At 38.8% G+C, this 23,281-nt stretch overlaps 1 protein-coding gene across 3 annotated transcripts in view; it reads left to right on the top strand.

The window, feature by feature from the left end:
- The window catches only part of itgb2 (integrin, beta 2), a 146,792-nt gene that overhangs the window by 20,392 nt on the left and 103,119 nt on the right, over positions 1-23,281 (top strand). The gene's annotated exons all lie outside the window — the stretch shown is intronic.

Here is a 23,281-nt window from a genome sequence, read left to right as displayed (position 1 = left end):
AGACTCGCTTTCTCCAGTCCCAATGTCCTGACACGGTCTCACAACCACATACATTCCACCTGACCTCCAGGACTGCCAGTACGCTTTCCTTCGCTGAGATTCCCACCATACACCTCTGCAAAAGTCATACGAGGGGCCCTTCAGAGTACTACAAAATGATGCCACGGTTTTCATCTTCAATAGGGCTAACAGTTCCAAGATTATCTCTGTGGATTGTCTCAAGCCGGCACACTTGGACATTGACCAACCAATGCAGGTGGCACAACCCTGCCGCAGAGGGCGTCCTCCATCACGACAAATCCACCCTCAACTCTTCCATCTCACTCTCTCAATGCAGGCATGTTGCCTTCTTTGACTAGGGTGTGATCACCATGTCAGCCAGAAGTGTACAGTCCAGTGATCATTGTGGGAGAGGGTGAGCAAATTTAAATTCCTGGAAGTCACTATCTTAGAGGATCTTTCCTGGACCCAACACACTAGTATCATTGTGAAGAAAGCATGTCAGCGTTTTTACTTCAAGAGTTTGCAGAGATTCAATCTGACATTGGAAACATTGGCACGATTGGCTCGGAACCGGACCTGTGTTCGAATCCCACTCTGTCTGTAAGGAGCTTATACATTCACCCTGTGTATGCATAGGTTTTCTCCAGGGGCTCCAGTTTCCTCCCGCTGTAGGTTAAATGGATATAAATTGACCTGTTACCGTCCTATATGTCTAAAAATAAATGAAAGGTTGGCTTTTCAGAACAGAGATCAGAAGAAATAGTGAGGATTGTGAATGTTTGAAATTCTTTACCTAAGAGCACAATGGAGGCTCAGGCACCAAGTATATTCAAGGAATAAACCACTTTTTAGATTTTAAAGTCATCAAGAAATATGGAGTTAATGCAATAAAGTGAATTGGGGGTAAATGTCAGTCAAAAGGTTATTGGATGGCAGAATAAACATCCTTTTTCTCAATATTATCAATAATGTTTTTACTGTGGGTTATGATGAGAAGTAATTTCCTTCCAATAAAAGTAGAATGTTTGAAGTATTAAACAGGTCAGCAACATCCCCACAGTGTATTTCATCAATGTTCTGTTTTTATGTCCAGTAATTAGGGTGACAGAGTTAGTGTAGCAGTTAACACAATACCGTTACAACACCTGCGATCAGGACTGTCTGCATGGGTTTTCACTGGGGGTATAGGTTAATTGGGTGTTAATTGGGTGGCAAGGACTTCACACACACACACACACACACACACACACACACACACACACACACACACACACACACACACACACACACACACACACACACACACACACACAGAAAATAGCATGGGAACAAAATACACCCACACATACAATGAACTGGTACATACAATGACTGTAATCACAGGGGACATGACAAAATAACCACACAAGACGTTTCTAGAATGAATCAAACAGATTTTTACTCTTCATAACCCATGCAACCTTTTAAAAGCCAGAATAACGCGCTCAACACAAAGGAACGCAGTATCCCAACCCATCGAAGTGTAGAGTTTGGCTGCTCTTACCCACAATAAAAGTGCTTTAAAGCATCACACTTGCTGGAGCGTGATGGATCCTATAGGAAGTTGCCGACCTTCTTAGTGACAGCCTGGTCCAGGGGACTGACAAGATTGTATTAACGAGTGGTGTCCAACTCGACTTTGCGAAGGTGAAATTGCGCTTCAGCCTGTTGGAACCACAGTTCAGGCTCAGCTGTCCAGGTAGCTTCACAGCGATGGCTTCGAAATCCTTGTTTGTCCAAAAATATGTTTTTGGACTCATCGGAGTCACCAATTGTGGCCACTGGAATGGTAGTGGACACAAAATGACCAAACAAGCCGTTTCTTCAGTGAATCAAATGTTCTGTTCAGAATATGTGCAACCTTTTAAAGCCTGAATCATGCGCCTGACACATGTTGATGTCATGATGCACTGATGTCACATAGCCAGTTTGATGGCTTCTAGGAATTGTAGTGCCGCCATAGCGCCACTACAGACTGATGCCGGGACTGTAATGGGTGGGTATATCATACACACACACACACACACACACACACACACACACACACACACACAGAGAAAATAGCATGGGAACAAAATACACAAACACACACACACAGAGAAAATAGCATGGGAACAAAATACACAAACACACACACAGAAAATAGCATGGGAACAAAATACACACACACACACACACACACACACACACAGAAAATAGCATGGGAACAAAATACACCCACACATACAATGAACTGGTACATACAATGATCAAGGTAAAATCATTACGATGCTCCACCATCCCTTGACTCAGTGCAGGCATGGTTCTATGCTTCATGGGACACTAATTAAATGCTCTCAACCCTTTTAACGGTGCACATCTTACCAACAGTTTCTCCAGCACCCTTCCAGATTTCTAGGCCTGGTTGAAGCAGGGTGATCCCAAGCTGGCAAAGAGGGAGAACAAACAACACATGGCACCTTTATAGTGCTGGATTTTCCAGCCCAGCTCATTAGCAGGAAAAATGGCTTGTTGCCAGAGGGTTAATTCAATTACAACAGCCAATGGCCCAAGGCCAAGTACAGGCAAGCTGGAGAGTACAGTCCAGGTAATTTACATGGAGACAACATCAAGGTGTACACTAATGGGAGGGGGTGGAACTAAACCTTGATTGGCTGCTTCTGAATAGGTATGGGGCAGTGCTGTCACATGACAGCCACAACCTCTTCCAATACAAACACTTCCACTGAAGTGGCCTGAAATGCCAGTTGCTTGGTGTGAAGATATGAACTGGGGATTGAACTCACAACCGGAAGTAAAGGGAAGTATGGTACTACGGGACCAAGGTGACATGAAAGACCTGACCAGTTTTTCCTCTGACAAGCTCAAATATGTGGAGTGTGGTGCTCCTTCTGCTGTTTCACTCAGATTAGTCAAGTAAAACCAAACCAGGAATTGAATAGTCTCTGCAGGACACTGCACTTAGAAGGCCATTAGCAGGCTTGTCGAGAGTCTTTTTAAATGGAACTATAACAGGCAGTACACATTTGTTGTGAGGCTTCAGTGAATAATAAATTCTGTGCTTTACATGGCAAATAAAGGAGCACAATTTTATGTTCATGTCAATAAATATAATCCTGAATTACAAGGGCTGCTTTGGTCTCAGACTCAATTCCTGTTGATGTACAGGCCCACCTTATGGAATTCTGACAAGTTGTTAGCTTGGATCAAGCCACAGGGCAGTCCTGTGATTCTCATTAATTCTATTCCCGCCTTCAGCTCAAATAACTGTGCTTGAACTCATCATTGATTTAGGTGGAATGCTCACTGAAACTAATAAAATTTGTAGCATTTCCAAATGCTGGTACTGTATAAAGTGTGCCACGAATCTGAGCTACTTTGTCTGGTCATTATACTTTGGTTATTGTTCAACATGTAGAATTCTTCCATATGCAAATATAGAAGTGATTGAATTTGCAATATTCTTGAAAAATCAGAGAAAATGGAACCAAGGGGAGATGTCATGTCCCATTATCTTAAACTTGATGGACTATCATTTCATTCTTAATCAGAGCCAGTTACACAAAATTTAAAAATTAGATTGTTACACAGATTGTTATATCATATTATGAGCTCCCATTTTAGTAAAATGGGATTATCACTAAGGAATAGTATAGACAGGAGGAACTGAATGGTCACAGTTAACATTTAACATTTCACACAGGCACCATCACAAGTCACAGCCCAGCAACTATTCGATACTTTGGAAGAACTGACGGTAGGTTTGTCAGTCTGTTCCATATTCGATACATTTGTAAAGACATAGTGATTTTGCAAGGGAGAACCATTCTGAAGGCTGAAGAGAAAATAGCTTTTTGAAGCAGCTCTTGTGGCCAGACATTTTTGTGGAATTCAGAGCAAAGCCTGTTCTGTGATTGACTGGGCCTTTTTGGTGGATTGACTTGTGCCAGGAGTGTCTTTTGGGAAGCAAAATGCCTCATTTTGTTTGTGACAAACAGTGAAGGTTACTTGGAGAGACCGGTGCCAGGGTCTTGGAAACTTCATGGAGGCTGCCCAGATCGAGTCTTGCCTACAAAAGGACCAGGAGTGTTATAACCACAGCTCGTGTGGATGGACATTTCTTTAAAGGCAATGCAAGAAGAATTTGTCTGTCCAGCAGCCACAACTCCAGTCTTCCCATCAGTTCATCATTAATTCTGGTCATCAAATTTCAAAGGCCTATGTTTCAACTTTGAATTTAAAAGACTGAACTTTGAAGTAACTACATATTTTTGGCTGGACTGCAATAGTTTGGGTATATATCTCTCTCTCACACACACAAAATAAAATTAGTGTTTTAAAATTAAACACCGTCTGGTTCATCGTCTATTGCTGCTCGTTATGTGCGGTTCATAACAATCCTGACAGAAAATAATGAGCCAAAATGTCTGTTTCTTTGCTGACAGATTTCAGATTCAATGTGACTTCCTTTACAGGAAATGCTTGTTTTCTTCATTTCCTCCCCAATGACTAAGAGTTGCTTGGTTGAGAATTTTTGTGGGAAAGGGGTTTAACTCAAAGTGTGAATTCCTGTTCCTCAATTTGACTGCCACTGGATTTTCTTAATCAAGCTCAAGCACTCTTGAAGAACCCTGAATTCTGCTCTCGTACCCAGTTAAGAAGCCATGAGTTTATTTTTGTATTTTTTTAAAAGTTGAATTATACCCATACAAAAGACCCTTGGGAGACAAAATAAATTGTACTGAGTGAGAATACACCAGATCAATCATACAGATTTATTCAAAATTTTGATAAATAGGGCATAAGATATGTGAACAACATGAGGACATATTTTTAAGTCCAGTGGCAGCGGGGAGGGAAGGAAGACTTCCTATGAGAATGCAGGAGGCAGTCACCAGCATATTAATTGAATGGGAGGCTGTTATGAGGCCGAAAATCTGGTAGTAGCAGCAGCAAAGGGAGGAAGTCTTACCTTTGAGAGCATCAATTCACAGAGATAACAAAAGCTTTGTTGACATTATCATTCTGAAAGTGGGGTGTTTCAAGAAAGACAGCTGATGGGTAAGTGGAACCAAATGAGGATTTCCAGAACCTTTGTAGATTATTATTTTTAACTGCAGGAGGAATGGTTTGTAGAGTGCTTGGTATTCTTCAATTAAAAGGGATAACTTGGAGCTCCACTATGGTGCTGCAGATTGGATCAGCATCAGTGCCAGGTTTTGGAGCTTGTGTATTAGCTGTGTACATGAGGCTGAGAGTTACATGGAGAGAAACCTGATGAAGGGCTCAGGCCCAAAACAACGTTTATCCTTTACTTTTTTATGGAAGTTACGTGACCAGCTGAGTTTGTGAGTGGCACAGTTACATAGAGAGAATTTTAGATTTGGTCTCCCCACACGTTAAGGAAATGTTGTGGGAGAGTGAATGGGAGGCCAGCAGATAGATGGTCAGCAAAGCTTCACAGTGCATTTCACTTCAAAACAGTTCTTCCAGATTGACAAACCATGAATAATTGCTCCAAGAAGCGTAGCCAGAGGCAAGTTCAGTGCCTCCCTGGCTGGTGCAGCTGCTTAAGCGGAGAGGAGTAAGATCCAAAGGAAATGGCACTTGGGTTCTCAATCATCGGGAATGGATAAATGTTTTGTATTTGTAGAATTTACGATGGTGTGTAATGCCCAAGGGCATGAAATTGGGAGGATAAACATTTAGAAATCATAATTATACAAATAAAACATATAAAGGGTGTAACAAGGGGTGTGAATTGAATTTGGTGAGCAATGTTGCAGATTTTAAAAAAAGTAGTTAGACATGGAGCATGATCACAGGCCCTTTCGGTCCAGGAGCCCAATTGACATACACCCCCAGTACATTTTGAACAATGGGAGGAAACAGAGCACCCGGAGGAAAGCAAACAGATACAGGGAGGATGTACAAACTCCTTACAGACAGTGCCAGATTCGAACCCTGGTTACTGGCGATGTTAAACCGTTAACGTAACCGTTAACCGTTACGTTAACTGTGCCGCCTTCTAAGATTGTAATCTCTGTTGTCATGTGTCAGTGACTAGAGTATTAGGAGGATGGATTCAATATATACAAGGTGAGAAGGTGTAGGATGGAGGGCTTTACATTTCTGGATCAATGGATTATTTCTGGAAAAAGTAGAATCCATTCTACATATTTCACTTGAACTGGAATAGGTCTGTCATCCTTCTGGGGTGTTGGCCAGAGCTATTGGGAAGGATTTAAACTGATTTGGGAGAGAAGTTGGATACTGAGTAGCTTTACAGTAAAATGTGGAAGGAAAACTAAGGTTCCACATAGTTAATATGATGAACTGAGAGCAGTGATTAGCATACAAGGAAGAGCATTGCAATATTAATTAACAGGCTCATGATTGCAAGAAGGATATAGAATATCTAAGAAGGTTCTTAGAGAAAGACCATATGGGTGGAGTGAAGAAATAAAAGGGGATGTTCACCTTGCTGGAAATGAAGTATAGGGTGGCCATTCTGCCTGGTCCACAGGATAAAGAATCTCATGGTTATTTGTGATGTGTAGTGGCCCACAGCCTGATCTGTGGGCCGACACAGGGAACGGCTGTCGAATACGGTGATCGAGCAAGTGGCACGCAGGATGAGACACCTACTCCCATAGGCCACAGGAATAGAGGTTGAATTGACCAATCACCGCCAGCGAATCACAGGGGGTCCAATCTGGTCCCGCGCATCTGGGACAGCCAATCAACAGCCAGCCCTGCTCAAGCCACAACCCAGTGGTGACGTGGCTATAAAAGGCAGACCTGCAGCCCAATAAAGTCAGTGTCGATTACACTCCCTTTATGTGAGAGTCTTCTTTCTTCAACCTCGAGCTATAACCCCATGAAACCTCAAGAATGTTTTCTGACACTTAATTTGAAATTTGAACTTTGAAGATTCCAAAGCAATCAAGGAAGAATTGTTTTACCCAGAAGATATTTGAATTTTGTATTTCACTGTGGGAAGAGATGCTAGAGGCAGATAAACAGTGCATGTTGGAACCATCTGGACAAGCACTTAAAACACAGAAGTGCTAGGAAATCATGTAATATCAATAGGTTTCGTGGCCAAAACGAACACTGAGTTGTGGAGCTTGATTTTGCACAGGATGACGCACTCTATATCAGAATTTGATTATTCTGATATAAAATGAAATGGTTATTTCATTTTGCAATGCCTAATGTGCAAGCACAATGAAAGTGGAAACCACAATAAATGTAACAAGCAAGTATGTTTTGAAAAGTAGAATGAAAGGCAAAAAAAATGGTAAGACGTCCACTGCAATGCTGATGCAGATCTAACATGCTGAATGGCTTGCTTTGGGCTGTAAGCATGCAAGGATCTTGCAAAGGCAGATATTCACAGCCCAAATTCCGATCAATGCCATGGTTAACTTATACATTGTGGCCTTGCTTATTCCAATGAATGCAAAGGAAAGCAAAGGTGTGGTCTTATGGCTGAGTGGCAAATGACTCATGTACATTTAAAATGAAAACAGGAAATCAGTATATATAAACAAATTGAGCCACAAGATTAACTCATGAGCACACCCTTTGACATAGGGACAATTTTGAATGTAATCGAAAGAGTGCCTCTGTTATTTGATGATTACTGGGCAGCTAAAGGAAAGGACCTGTTTCTTTCTGACCTGGAGTATGTGAAACCCTCAAAAGCTTTGCAGGAAATTGAGCGCATTTAAAATAAATTAGATGATGAGTGAGTTTGTTGCAATAAACATTAAAAAAAAGGAGGCGCTGGACCCAGGAGAGCAAGGAGTAGAGACACAGTACTGCTCTGCAGGGTCCTACTGCCTGGTAATGATGTAACAGCTCTGTCCATGTTTTAAGCAGCATGTTAGAAGAGCTGCCAGACACTCAGGCCTTTTCACACTGTGGGCAAGTGGTAACCTTACTTGGACCCAGTGAAATTCCCAGGAATGCAGGACCTCCTGGGCAGTCTCCCCCTTCCCCCAACTGCTGGTCCCCACTTGCTGGATTTTGGAGCTTTCCGGATTTTAAATGTCTGTATAAAAGATCCTGTACCTGTACCAACTACAAGGAATTTCAATGCTATTTGCTGAACGTGTGTGTGAGAGAATCATCAATTGCCAGATTAAAACGGAGGAGTCACGTGATGGAGTAGTGGCCGGTCAGGGAATTCCAGCCCTCTCCGGAAAAGTTGAAAAAAAAATGCACAAAACACAAAGGTACAAGTATAAAAATTAAAACAAAGTAAAAGTAAAGGTGAGAAAAAAATGGCAGCGAAGAGAGAAAAGTCGAAAGCAACGGGAAGAAGAGAAGATGAAAGAACGTCGGAAGAAGAAGGTGAAGGCCTTACCTGTCTGAGGAGGCCCGCCGTGGAGAGAGAAGCCCGCTCCCTAAGGTCGGTGGAAGTCCCGAGCTCGGGACTACAAAAATGGCATGCAGAGCCGAGTAAAAGTGCGCAACCACGCATGCGCGACTCCTCGCACATGCGCGATGCGCATGAAAAAAAACACACTGACGGGAGGGGGGAACAGCTGAGGAGTCGATCTCCACAGCTGAGAGTGACAGCTGCAACACACCAACAGGAAGAGAACATAGAAAATAACAAGAACAAGAAAGAAGAGAGCAAAAAGAAAACAAGGAAACAACAGATGGCCAACCCAGAGGAAGAAGAAGAAGAAGAACATAGAGAAATGGACGAAGAAGGGAAAGGCAGGACAATGGATATATATTTTTTTAAAGAATATATGGAATCAGTGAAAGAATGGCAATTACAAGAATTTAATGAGATAAAAAAAAGAATTAAGAGTGCAGAAGAAAAAATGAATAAAATAGAAATGGTCATATCAGAGATAGGAAAAAGAGTGGATAATGTGGAAGAATGAGAAATAATCGTAGAAATGGAAGTAGAGGACTTAAAAGAGAAATTAGAAGAATCAAATAAAAAAGTTAAAGAGGCACATGAGCTGTTAGCTCAGAAGATAGATATAATGGAAAACTATAATAGAAGAAATAATATAAAGATAATGGGCCTTAAGGAAGATGAAGAAGGCAAGAATATGAGAGAATTTATAAAAGATTGGATCCCCAGGGTCCTAGGAAGACCAGAATTACAGGAAGAAATGGAAATAGAGAGGGCACATAGAACACTAGCCCCGAAATCACAACCGCAGCAAAAACCAAGATCCATTTTAGTAAAATTCTTAAGATATACAACAAGAGAAAATATATTGGAGAAAGCAATGAAGAAAATAAGAGAAGACAAAAAGCCACTGGAATACAAAGGTCAAAAATTTTTTTTCTATCCAGACATAAGTTTTGAACTCCTGAAGAAGAGGAAGGAGTTCAATACAGCAAAAACGATCCGATGGAAAAAAGGATATAAATTTATGTTAAAGTACCCAGCGGTACTTAAAATAGTTATTCCAGGGCAACAAAACAGACTATTCTCGGATCCGGAGGAAGCACGAAAATTTGCAGAACAACTATAAAATAAGCAGAGAGATGAAGACATGTAATGAGAGTAAAAATGACCACGAACTATATGTATGTGTGTTTATAGGTATATATATATATATCCAAGATCGTGTTATATGGCGAGCTCTCCACTGGCCACCGTGACAGAGGTGCACCAAAGAAGAGGTACAAGGACTGCCTAAAGAAATCTCTTGGTGCCTGCCACATTGACCACCGCCAGTGGGCTGATAACGCCTCAAACCGTGCATCTTGGCGCCTCACAGTTTGGCGGGCAGCAACCTCCTTTGAAGAAGAACGCAGAGCCCACCTCACTGACAAAAGGCAAAGGAGGAAAAACCCAACACCCAACCCCAACCAACCAATTTTCCCTTGCAACCGCTGCAATCATGTCTGCCTGTCCCGCATCGGACTTGTCAGCCACAAACGAGCCTGCAGCTGACGTGGACTTTTTACCCCCTCCATAAATCTTCGTCCGCGAAGCCAAGCCAAAGAAAGAAGATATATATATATATATATATATATATATATAGATGTGTATGTATATGTGTGTATACATGAGTGTATCCGTATTTAAAGGAAAATATATAGAGTATAGATAAGAATTAATAAGGGAATGAAAGGGAATAGAGGAAATAAGGAGGGAATTAAAAGAGTGACCTTTGTTATATATGAAAATTTAAATCTTTTCCGGGGGGGCTGGGTGGGGAGGAGTTACGGTCACTGCAAAATCAGTTGACGCTTGCGAGTGAATTCGCAAATCCAAATGGAGAGGGGAGATGTGGTTGCCCAACAAGGGATAAAGGGCAACTTAGGAGGGGGAGGGGAGAATGGGGTTAAAGAAGTTTTAAATAGGAGAATAAGGAAAATGTTTGATGTTTTAGAAATGTTGTCTTATAAAGTGTTCAAAACAAGAAAGCATTAATGGATAAGAAGGAAAGGTGATGATGAGGAAACGGAAAGGGAAGATAAACAAAGTATGAAATGGCTACATTGAACTATATCACTTTAAATATTAATGGAATACATAACCAAATCAAAAGGAAGAAACTGCTAAATTTACTGAAAAAAGAAAAAATTGATATAGCATTCATGCAAGAAACACATTTAACTGAAATGGAGCATAAGAAATTAAAGAGAGATTGGGTAGGACATGTAACAGCAGCGTCATATAATTCAAAAGCTAGAGGAGTAGCTATATTAATCAGTAAAAATGTACCAATTAAAATAGAAGAGGAAATAATAGATCAAGCAGGGAGATATGTAATGATAAAATGTCATATATATTCGGAGTTTTGGAATCTACTCAATGTATATTCACCTAATGAAGAAGATCAAAAGTTTATGCAAGATATTTTTTTGAACATAGCAGACACGCAAGGGAACATATTAATAGGAGGGGATTTCAACCTTAATTTGGATTCAAATATGGATAAAACTGTGAAAAAAATTAACAGAAAGAACAAAGTAATCAAATTTATAATTAAATCGATGCAGGAAATGCAACTTTTGGATATATGGAGGAAACAACATCCCAAGGAAAAGGAATATTCATATTATTCGGGTAGACATAAAACATACTCAAGAATAGATCTATTTTTGTTATCAGCTCGTATGCAAGATAGAGTAATAAAAACAGAATATAAAGCTAGAATATTATCGGACCATTCACCCTTGATATTGACAATAGAGTTAGAGGACATCCCTCCAAGAATGTATAGATGGAGATTAAACTCCATGCTACTTAAAAGGCAGGATTTTAGAGAATTAATTGAAAGACAAATTAAAATGTACTTTGAAAGAATTACAGAATCAGTGAAAGATAAGTTTATACTATGGGACGCAATGAAAGCGTTCATCAGAGGGCAAATAATAAGTTATGTAACCAAGATGAAGAAGGACTACAATCAGGAAACAGAGCAGTTGGAAAGGGAAATAGTAAATATAGAAAAAGAATTAGCAATGAAGGAAGACACAACTAAAAGAAGAGAATTGGCAGATAAAAAAATAAAATATGAAACTACAAACATATAAGGTGGAGAAGAACATAATGAAGACAAAACAGAAATATTATGAACTAGGAGAAAAAAACGCACAAAATTTTAGCATGGCAGCTTAAGACAGAACAAGCTAAGAAAATGGTATTGGCATCAAGGAAAAAAGACAAACAAATCACATATAATCCAAGACAAAATAGATGAATTTTTAACTAAAATTGAACTACCAAAATTACAAATAGAGGAACAAAATAAATTAACAGAACTATTTGAAATAGTAGAAATACAAGAGATAATAAAAAAACTACCAAATAATAAAACACCAGGAGAGGATGGATTCCCAATAGAATTCTATAAAACATTTAAAGATTTATTAATTCCTCCCCTCCTGGAAGTAATCAACCAGATTGACAAAACACAAATCTTACCAGATTCATGCAAAGCAGCAATAATTACAGTAATACCAAAGCAAGGGAAAGATCCACTCGCACCAGCATTATATAGACCAATATCATTACTTAACACAGATTATAAGATAATAGCTAAACTATTAGCAAACAGATTAGCAGATTATGTACCTAAAATGGTTAATCTAGACCAAACTGGATTTAATAAAAAAAGACGGCAACAGACAATATTTGTAAATTTATTAACTTAATTCATGCAGTAGAAGGGAGTAAAGCGCCAATAGTAGCAGTTGCTTTAGATGCAGAGAAGGCCTTTGACAGAGTAGAATGGAATTATTTATTCAAAGTATTGCAAAAATTCAATTTACCAGAGAAGTATATTAATTGGATTAAAGCATTATATGAGGGGCCATTGGCAAAAGTGACAGTAAATGGATATATATCAAAGCAATTTAATTTAAGCAGATCAACAAGGCAGGGATGTCCACTATCACCCTTATTGTTCACGTTAGCTATAGAACCACTAGCAGAATTGATAAGATCAGAAAATAAAATAAAAGGGATAAAAATAAAAGACAAGAAATATAAAATCAGTTTATTTGCAGATGATGTTATAGTATACTTAACAGAACCAGAATTATCAATAAAAGAATTATATAAGAAATTGAAGGAATATGGAGAAGTGTCGGGTTACAAGATTAACGCAAATAAAAGTGAACCAATGCCAATGAATAATGCGGATTTCTCAAAATTTAAGAAGGAATCACCATTCAGATGGCAAATGCAAGCAATAAGATACCTAGGTATACAAATAAATAAAAACCTCGGCCATCTATATAAACTCAATTATTATCCATTAATGAAAAAATTACAGGACGATTTAGAGCATTGGAAAGATTTACCGCTAACAATAATAGGAAGGATAAACTGTATTAAAATGAACATTTTCCCAAGGATACTATACCTATTTCAGGCATTGCCAATACACTTGACAGAGAAATTCTTCAAGCAGCTAAAGAAAATAATAAGGAAATTTTTATGGAAAGGGGGGAAACCAAGGATAGCACTAGATAAATTAACAGAATGGTATAAACAAGGAGGTTTACAACTGCCCAACTTTAAAAATTATTATAGAGCCGCACAATTAAGATACCTATCAGATTTTTATCAAACAAGGGAAAAGCCAGATTGGACTAGATTAGAACTAGATAAAATAGGGGAGAAGATACCTTAACATATATTATATAAATGGGATGAAAAATTGGTACAACGTAGGAATTCTCCAGTATTACATCATCTGTTCAATATTTGGAAGAAGATTCATGTAGAAAGGAATAAAACAAATTACCAATTACCAAAACTAATACTGACGCAAAATCAGTTAATCCCTTTTACAATAGATAACCTTTCCTTTAGAGAATGGGAGAAAAAAGGGATCAAAAGAATAGAAAATTGTTTTTCAGGAAATAAATTATTATCCTTTGAACAAATGAAGGATAAATATAATATAACTCAAGATACAGTGTTGGCATATTACCAACTGAGATCCTACTTAAAGGACAAATTAGGAAGCAGTCTGAGGTTACCAGAGGGAAGTAATTTTGAATATGTGATTACAGATACAATGATAATCAAAAAATTTATAACAAATATATATATTAAACTGCAAGAAAAGGAGAATGAGGAAACAAATGGTAAAACTAAACAAAAATGGGAACAAGATTTAAATATAAAGATAAAGAAGGAAACATGGGAGAAGTTATGCTCTGGAACTATGAGAAATACAATAAACACGAGGTTACGTATGATACAATATAACTGGATACACAGGCTATACATTACACCTCAAAAGTTAAATAAATGGGACCCAACAGTATCTGACAGATGTTTTCGTTGTAAAAAAGAAATGGGAACAACAATTCATGCAATCTGGACATGTGAGAAAGTAGAAAAATTTTGGGAAGATCTAAACCAGATATTAAATAAAATTACAGAAAACAATATACCAAAAAACCCAGAGATCTTCCTCCTAAGTAACATAAAAAACAAAGAATTTGGACGATTTGGATGGTGCACAAAAAAGATTTGTTAAGATAGCTCTAGCTGTAGCAAAAAAATGTATTATGTCAACCTGGAAATTAGAAGATAATTTGAGAATACAACAATGGTATATAGAAATGAATAAATGAAAAAATAAAATATAATTTAAGAAATAATATTGAAATATTTGAACAAATATGGGAGCCATACATGAAACACAATAGAGAAAACCTACCGGGTACATCTACCACCTAAAATAACGAAAGGAGAAGGAAATGAAAAGAATTGACTCAGTGGAATTTCTTGTTTATTTTTATTGAATGACAACATTGTTTGACTGGTTTAATGTATCTTAGATTTTGTACTTTAAATGAATGGGGGGGGGGAGGTAGGGAGGGTGGGATGGGAGGAGGGAGGAGAAAATGACACTGTATATATTTGAAAAGGAAAATGTATGTATCTTGCTCAATGTGGTTTATGGTGTGAAAAATAAAAAAATTAAAAAAAAAAATTGCCAGATTAAAAATTGGTCAGAGATATTTCCCCTTTTGTTCTTAAAACAGTTTCTTGAGATATTGAGGGTCTCTGATCTCATGGGGTGATATTATCAAGTTAGTTTAAGATACTTGATCATTCTGAAAGATACAGCTATTTTTTCTTATTGCCAGTTTGTCACTGATGAACATAATAGATGACAATTTATCCATTCACTTCAAAAAGTGGATTGGTTAGTGTCGGATTCTGGCTTTACCCTCCCCTCAATTTGTTCTTTGTGTCGTCTGAGTCCAGCGTGCTCGTTGAATGAAGTGATAGGAGAAGGTATTCGGTTTCACCATGTTTATTACATAGCACAATAATAAAGCTTAACAGAGCTCTGGTCCAGTCGTTAGTCAATAGGTCACCTGCTCAGTGAGCTATTCCCCAAGACTGACCCTTACCGTCCAGTCTCTTCTGTTTATATAGGTCAACATTGTTACACTGAACAAAAGTTGGCTTTCTTTGATAGGCTCCTTGCCCAAGATTTATCCCAAGCAATTTCCTGCTCTGCAATGATCTATGGTGTAGACCTCGTATCTTAATCCCCAAGGCCAGAAGATTCTGTTGTTTTCATCAACATCTTCCATGTACCCTTATGACTCCTCATTCCTACGCAAGTGGTTATTTATTTTATTTGTCTCTGACATTCTCAGTCATGGTACTCTTATCACTTATCCTTGCAATACACTTATCTTCCTGTCCCTCGCCTGTTTCAGAATAAATCACTGTCCCTATGGTTCCTCATCTTGTCTAACTTTTCTTATCTGCTATCCTGTTACTCCCGTGTGTGTTTTTGATGTTTTCTCTCTGGTCTTGTGCTTTCCAATTAGCAGTGCAACTTTGGAGATGAAAGTATTCTCTCTCTCTGTATTTGGAGGCAGCAAATTCTACACATACTATAATCAGCCAACTTTTCCACATACTGTGGCTGTTACTTAATTGCATTAATATTTCCCTTAAACCATATAATTGAAGTAAATAGTAAATTGTTACATAGTAATGGATTAATGAATACATAATGAATATTACATAGGCATATTTTCCATGATTACTTAACCCCTTGGTTCCAACATTAGTAAGTGGGGCTAGTGCATACCACTAAGTCAGAGAATATACCACAGGACCTCTTGCAGAAGCTGTATCGGATATTGGGAGACTGAATGCACCAGTGGTGTGGTGTCTCTGAGAGAGACTATTTGGTGTGTTAAAATGCAGTTGGACTACCACAGTAGCAAATAACCAAAAAAAGGCGTACAACCTGAATATTGTATTAAATAAACAATTCTGCACAATTATTATTTCTTTCCTTATTTTATTTCTTTTTGGACAGGAATTGTCAATATGCTGTCCATATAGTCTTGGCCTCTGTTGCAGCAGTTGATTTTTGACACCTCAGAAAACAATTAAAGATTTCTTAAGAGTTAGACGTGAAGGAAAGGGGGTGTTGAGGAAATGGCAAGCTGAAAAGAGAAAATATAGATCATGCCCCTGAGAAATGGTGTAGTTACTTGAAATATAAATTAAAATTTGTTTATTTGTTTATATTCCATCATAGATCCAGAAAAATTATATTCTTTTGGCAGCCATGAATTTTTCTCGATGCAGTTTACTTCTTGAATAGTAAATACCAGCATGTTGTGATAATTCCTGGATTCCATGTTGCTACTGAAGGTTAATACTGTGTCACATTTCTTGCTATCCAGGAGTATATTATTCTAAAATACATTCCTAATTTTAGAATACAACTGAACCTTGCCTCAAGAATAAATTCATTCTCCAGCAGGGCCAACAGAACTAGAATACAAATTTTACCAGCACTTGAGGGCATTGACAAGCAATTCACAATTTTGCAATCGTTCCCCCACTGAAATCACTATTGACAAAAATTTGACATGGAATTCTCTTTTCAAAGATTGTTGAGACTCTGCATCAATACTGTATTTTGTCAAGCCAGAATAACTCTTTGATTCTTCATTCTTGCTACAAACCATGCTTACTTTGTGGTTCATTCCAGTATTCTATTGACAAGAAGGAGACTTATTGGTGCTTTGAACATAAAACAGTCCAGGACAAGAACAAGCCCTTCGTTCAATAATATCAGGATGGCGAATTCAATTAATCCCATCTGGCTCCACATGATCCATATTCCTCAATTTCCTGCTTGTTGATGTGCTTGTTTAAATGCCTCTTAAAAATATCGCTTTGGGACTGCTTCCACCTCTATTCCACCACTGGCAGCAAGTTCCAGGTACCTTCCAATCTGTTTTTTTCAAACATTTTCTGTTGCTTCTTGAGGCTATGCTTTCTTCTATTTGACATCACCACTCTGGGGAAAAAGTTCCTTTCTGAGTCTCATGCACAGACACAAGGGGCTGAAGGGTCTGTTCTTGTCCTGGACTGTTTTACGTCCAAAACACCAGTAAGTCTCCTGTTGACAATTGAACATTAGAATACTAGAATGAACCATTGAATACAGATCCTCCACAAAATAGGCATGGTTTGCGGTGAGAATGAAGAATCAAGTTACTCTCATAACTTTATAAGATTCAAGATTCAATTTATTGTCATGTTATAAAACAGGGTCAGATTACACAAGATTGCTTTTGTCTGCTGTAAGAAGACAGATTTGTCATCGGCAGAAATGGCCTGAAGCACCTCTTACAGTCAGGGAAAGAGAGGCAAAAGAGAGTTTCTCCCAGAGTCACCAAGTAGATTCACCTCCAGTGCTTTTGTAGCCACATCGAGTTCAGTCCAAACCACTGGCAACCTGAGCTCCAGAGCTGAACCTCTAACACAATCAGGAACCCTTCAGCATCCCCTCACATCCCAGTTCTGATTCCTGGTACCCCTTCAGCCAGTTTCCAGCCAGTCTCCAGCAGTCCGCAGCCTAGCATGAGTCCCCCAACAGCAGTCTCCAGCAGCCTACAGCTTCTGTGGGTTCCTCGCTCAAGATGCCAGCAGCCTGCCGCATGCATGGGTCTTTCAGCTGCAGAGCCCCCTTATTGATCTCCATCCCATGGGTCATCTCCTCTGCTTCTCCTTCTCAGATGTGTGTTAGCTCCCGTTTTCTGGTGCCATGTGCCAGTCCTCTGCTTCCCTGGAGTCTGCAACCCCACATGGCTGCTGCTGATCATGAGCGTTGCCATCTTGGGCCCAGACCCTGTGGTCAAGGGATTTTAAATTAATCTAACGTCAGCTCTTTTAACTGGCTGTTCAAAGCCTGTGCAGAACTGATGGCAGTTGACTGGGCAGTTGGATCCTCCAGGAGCGCTGTATTGCCGCTCCTTGTTCTCTGTGGGTCTGCATCAGTGGCAGCGCTGCCATTTCAGTGGCTCCAGCAGCGCGGCCATATTTTCAGCTTCTGTCAGGTCTTCCCTCAGCCTCCAACATCAACCCAAGTTTGTACAAATTCTCCTTGAATCTGATATTTTCTGACCCAGGAAAAATTATGAACCTTTTCTAGACCCTTTCCAAAGCCTCCACATCTTTCCTGTCATATTGTGACCAGAACTGCACACAATGCTCTAAATACAGCCTAATCAAAACTTCATACAGCTGCAACATGACTTCCTGATTTTAATGCTCAATGCCAGGTTAAATTGAGACCAGGTTAAATATTGCAGATATTCACAGAGGTGCCGATCTGAAACCTGAAGTCAGAGCCCTGCCCCTCTCAAAACGTGCACTGAATGTCTGATGTGGAGTTCCCAGCAATTCTTTAGTATTAACATAAGAACTGAGAGTCAGTGTTCTATTCCCTCAGGTGAGCCATCAAGTCCCTTGGTAAATTCTAGTGTCCATATTTTAGAATTGTTATTAATGTTTGTTTAAAAGAAAAGGGCCAAAGAAGCACTTGTAGTTTGAAATTCCAAATTAAAGAATCCGAAATTTTGACAGAGCAATGAAAAAGGAATTGAGGGTATTTACAGCCTGTTACATCCAGTTGGATTTGATAAGATTCTCATCTGTTTTTGGCTAAAGAGCTGTGTAAATTTGGAAGATATTTTGTTTATATTGCGTCATTGTTACTGCCAATTTGAATGATTCAAGTCCATTGTACTGATGATAAGACATTATGAATTATATTCTGGAACAGGACAATGACACTAAAACAATCAAATTCTGTCCACTGCAACTGCAAGGAACTTTCAGTGGCCAACCATTTCAATTCCAAGGTGGTGGCAACTGTGCTGGGCAGCGATTCACAAGTGGCTGCAGACTCCTGGGGAGCAGCAGACCGGCAAAGAGCAGCACAAATGGGGAGACCCCCCCCCCCATTGAAGAGAAACACAGAAGACTACTCAACGGGATGGTAACCGTGGCAGCAAACCAGCGAGGGGCTCAGCAGCTGAAGGACTCACACAATCTGTGAGCTGTTTGTGACTTGAGGTCCAAGGACTCAATAAGGTTGTGGGCTGATGGCAACTTGTGGTCAAAGGACCGACACAGGCTGGAGACTGGCTCAAGGGAACCAGGTATTGGAACTGGGATTCAAGTGGGTACTGAGGACAAGAAGAACTCCTTCCTAATTGTTTTGGAGGTTTGAATCTGGAGCTCAAGTGGCCAAAGGTATGAACTGGTGCATGTGCGGCTGCAGAGGCTGCGAGAGCTCTGCACACCAATCCACCCACACTCAGTGCCTCTAAAGGGATCCTCTTTTGCTTTTCTTTCTCCTGTTGATAGGGATGCCAGGCAATGCTCATGGCAGACAAAAGTTGAAGCATATCATGTATATTACATTTTTAATGTATTACTCTTCTCTCTTTGGCTTGGCTTCGCGGACGAAGATTTATGGAGGGGGTAAAAAGTCCACGTCAGCTGCAGGCTCGTTTGTGGCTGACAAGTCCGATGCGGGACAGGCAGACACGGTTGCAGCGGTTGCAGGGGAAAATTGGTTGGTTGGGGTTGGGTGTTGGGTTTTTCCTCCTTTGCCTTTTGTCAGTGAGGTGGGCTCTGCGGTCTTCTTCAAAGGAGGTTGCTGCCCGCCAAACTGTGAGGCGCCAAGATGCACGGTTTGAGGCGTTATCAGCCCACTGGCGGTGGTCAATGTGGCAGGCACCAAGAGATTTCTTTAGGCAATCCTTGTACCTTTTCTTTGGTGCACCTCTGTCACGGTGGCCAGTGGAGAGCTCGCCATATAACTCGATCTTGGGAAGGCGATGGTCCTCCATTCTGGAGACGTGACCCATCCAGCGCAGCTGGATCTTCAGCAGCGTGGACTCGATTCTGTCGACCTCTGCCATCTCGAGTACTTCGACGTTAGGGATGAAAGCGCTCCAATGGATGTTGAGGATGGAGCGGAGACAACGCTGGTGGAAGCGTTCTAGGAGCCGTAGGTGGTGCCGGTAGAGGACCCATGATTCGGAGCCGAACAGGAGTGTGGGTATGACAACGGCTCTGTATACGCTTATCTTTGTGAGGTTTTTCATTACTACATGATAATAAAAGGAACCTTTGAACCTCCAATCTGAGACTGTCTGCAAATGGGAGGTACACCTGATATTGCATCTGGGTGATTCCAACCAGACAGCATTGACATTGATTTCCAATTTTCATTCACTCCCTCCCTGGGTATTTGTCTCTTTCCCTTTCTTTCTGTCTCCTTTCCTCCAGTTCCCCATCCCCTTCCCTTAGCTCTCCTCTCAGAGAGCTACCTTTGCTCCTCTCCCCCATCACTTCCCATCTCTTTTCCCTTCTCCCCTCCCACCTATGACCTCTTACCTTTTAGCCTGTGCTCCTCTTCCTGCATCTTCCTCCCCTCTCCTCTTCCCCCCCCTCTACATTTTATTCAGCCACTGCCTATTTTTGTTTATACCCGAAGGGCCTAGATCCAAAACATTGGTAACCCTTTACTTTCTATAGATGCTGCATGACCTGTATGTTTGTGTATTGCACTCAACTTTCCAACTGAACTCTATTAAGAGGAGGAGGAAGGACTGTCATTGTAGCAAATGGGTAATACGAATGGTTACTCTTCATTTTTTTGTAACTTTATTTATTGCACTATGATCCATATCAGCAACATATATACAAATGTTCTTCATTATATATACACAGTGATATTTCCTCCCTTCCATCCCTCCCCTCCCTTCCCTCTCAAAAACCAATAAATATTAAACATACAAAAACAAGAAAACAAAAACCACACAGAAAAAAACAAAAAGAGGATGTATCATCCACTTTTACATATTTAAGTCTAATCATGCTTATCTTCTTGTCACTTTAGGAGATGGAGGACCGAAGTTGGCATTTTCTGTCATATTTCATATATGGTTCCCAAATTTGTTCGAACAATGTGTATTTGTCTTTTAGAAATCCATCCTCACCTGGTGTTTTATTGTTTGGTAGTTCCATTAACATATCCTGTACTTCATCCATTTTAAAAGGTTTTGTCAGTTTGTTTTGGTCCTCTACTTTCAGTTGTGGTAATTCAATTTTAGCTAAAAACTCATCTATTTTGTCATTCTTTCCTGTATTTTCGGTTTGATACAGTTGTTTGTAAAATTTCTTAAAATTTTCTTTGATCTCTATTGGGTTGTATGTGATCTGTTTAATCATCTTTCTTTGTCGCTAATACGGTTCTTTTAGTTTGCTCTGTTTTAAGTTGCCAGGCCAGTATTTTGTGAGTTTTCCTCCCAATTCGTAATATCTTTGTTTTGTTTTCATATATTCTTCTCCACTTTATATGTTTGCAATATTTCATACTTAAATTTTTTATCTGTCAATTCCCTCTTTTTCTCTGTATCTTCTCTTTTCACTAATTCTTTTCCTGTAGTTGCTATCTCTCTTTCCAACTGTTCTACTTCCGGGTTATATTCTTTTTAAATTTTGGTTACATAGCTAATGACCTGACCTCTAATGAATGCCTTCGTTGCATCCCAGAGTATGAACTTATCTTTTAGAATGCTTACTCTTCTTTTTAAAAACTTTATTTATTTGAAGAAACATTAATAGTAATACAAAATACATTCCATAAAGAAAATTTTATATGAGTATATATTTAAAAAAATAATTTAAAAAAAATCAAGTCCCCACCCCCTTCTCCCACCCCATCAGCCAACTCTCTTAAGGAGAGCAAAAAATATATAAACAGAAACTAAAAGCATATAATAAATCAAAATATATCTAAATGCATATATTCCAAATATGGTAACCACTTATTAACAAAAAAAAGAATAATTGTCATGTAGATTATATGTAATTTTTTCCATAACAATACAAGCTTTCAATTCATTATGCCATCGCATTATATTAATCACTATATTATCTTTCCACGTACTTGCTACACATTTTCAAGCTACAGACAATGCTAAATATATAAATGCAATTTGAAATTTATCCAACCCTAATCCTCTTAAAGGAATCATATAACCCATTAAAAAAATGGATCTAATGGTAACTTAAAATTATATAATTTTTCCAAAATTAACTTAATTTCATCCCAGAATGGCTGTACATGCACACAAGACCAAACTGCATGTAAAAAAGTTCCAGTACATACACCACATCTAAAACAAAAATCTGAATTACTAAAACCATATTTTTTCAATTTCTCTGGTGTTAAATACAACTGATGTAGAAAATTATAATTAACCATTCCATACCACACATTCATCAATTTAGTAACACTATCATGAGACATATCAGCCCAGTAGTCTTCAGGAAAAACAAAAGCTAAATCATTTTCCCATTTAAGCTTAGATTTTTCCCATTCTGACATATCCATATTGTCTTGTAATACTTAGTACATAACAGAAATATAACCCTTTTTTGGTATAGAAGAAATCAAAGATTCGAATTTCTTCAAAACAGGTAAAATCATCTCTTTACCATACATAATTTTCACCAAAGATCAAAGTTGATAATAAACAAATAAAGAATTTTCAGCAATATCAAAACGCTCTTTCAATTGATTGAAAGAAAGAAACTGTCCTTCTACAAAACAATCCTGTAATGTTTTTATACCCTTAGAATCCCACTCTTTAAATGACTATTAAACATTGAAAAAGAAATAAGCTGATTATTATATAATGGAGTTAAAATTGACAATTTACCTTTTGATCCTAAAATCTTTTTTTTAATCCATAATTTTAATAAATGTTTTAATATTGGCATATTATATTCCCTCAACAAATTTACATTCCATCGAAATATATAAATTGATGTACCTCAACTTCAGAAATTACAGGCCATCTCAACTTTCGCCCAACTCGGGGAATGGTCCAAATCCATCAATCTACTAATAAATTTCAACTGGGCTGCTTCATAATAATTTTGAAAATGAGGTAATTGAAGCCCACCTAGCGCATACTTCCAAGTTAGTTTATTTAATGCTACCCGTAGTAGTTTATCTTTCCATAAAATTTCTCTCATAACTTTATTTAAATCCTGAAAGAAACTCTTTGAAAGAAAACATGGTTGAAATAAATATTGAATACAAACAAAAATATTCCTTAATACAGTTAACTCGACCAATTAAAGTTAACGGAAGAATGCTTACTCTTCTGAGAAAAATTTTCCCCTCCTGTTCTCAGCAAATGAGGAAATATTGACAAACAGAAATAGGGTTGTGTGCTGCAATAAAAGTTGACCTCAGCCCAGAATGTTTCTTCTGTTTGGCAATAGCATAGTAGTGACTGTAAGGTGCTCCCTACTGGTCTCAGCAAATATTAGCAGCATCAGTCACCCTGTACACATGATGCCTTTAAACAAGCCTTGGTTTTTGTGTTTTTTGAAAACCAGTTTAAAGAATTTTCTGTATTG

This window comes from Narcine bancroftii, chromosome 4 (assembly GCF_036971445.1).
Source record: "Narcine bancroftii isolate sNarBan1 chromosome 4, sNarBan1.hap1, whole genome shotgun sequence".
Taxonomy (NCBI): domain Eukaryota; kingdom Metazoa; phylum Chordata; class Chondrichthyes; order Torpediniformes; family Narcinidae; genus Narcine; species Narcine bancroftii.
The sequence above is the reverse complement of the archived record's forward strand: the minus strand, read 5'-3'. Positions and strand labels throughout refer to the sequence as shown.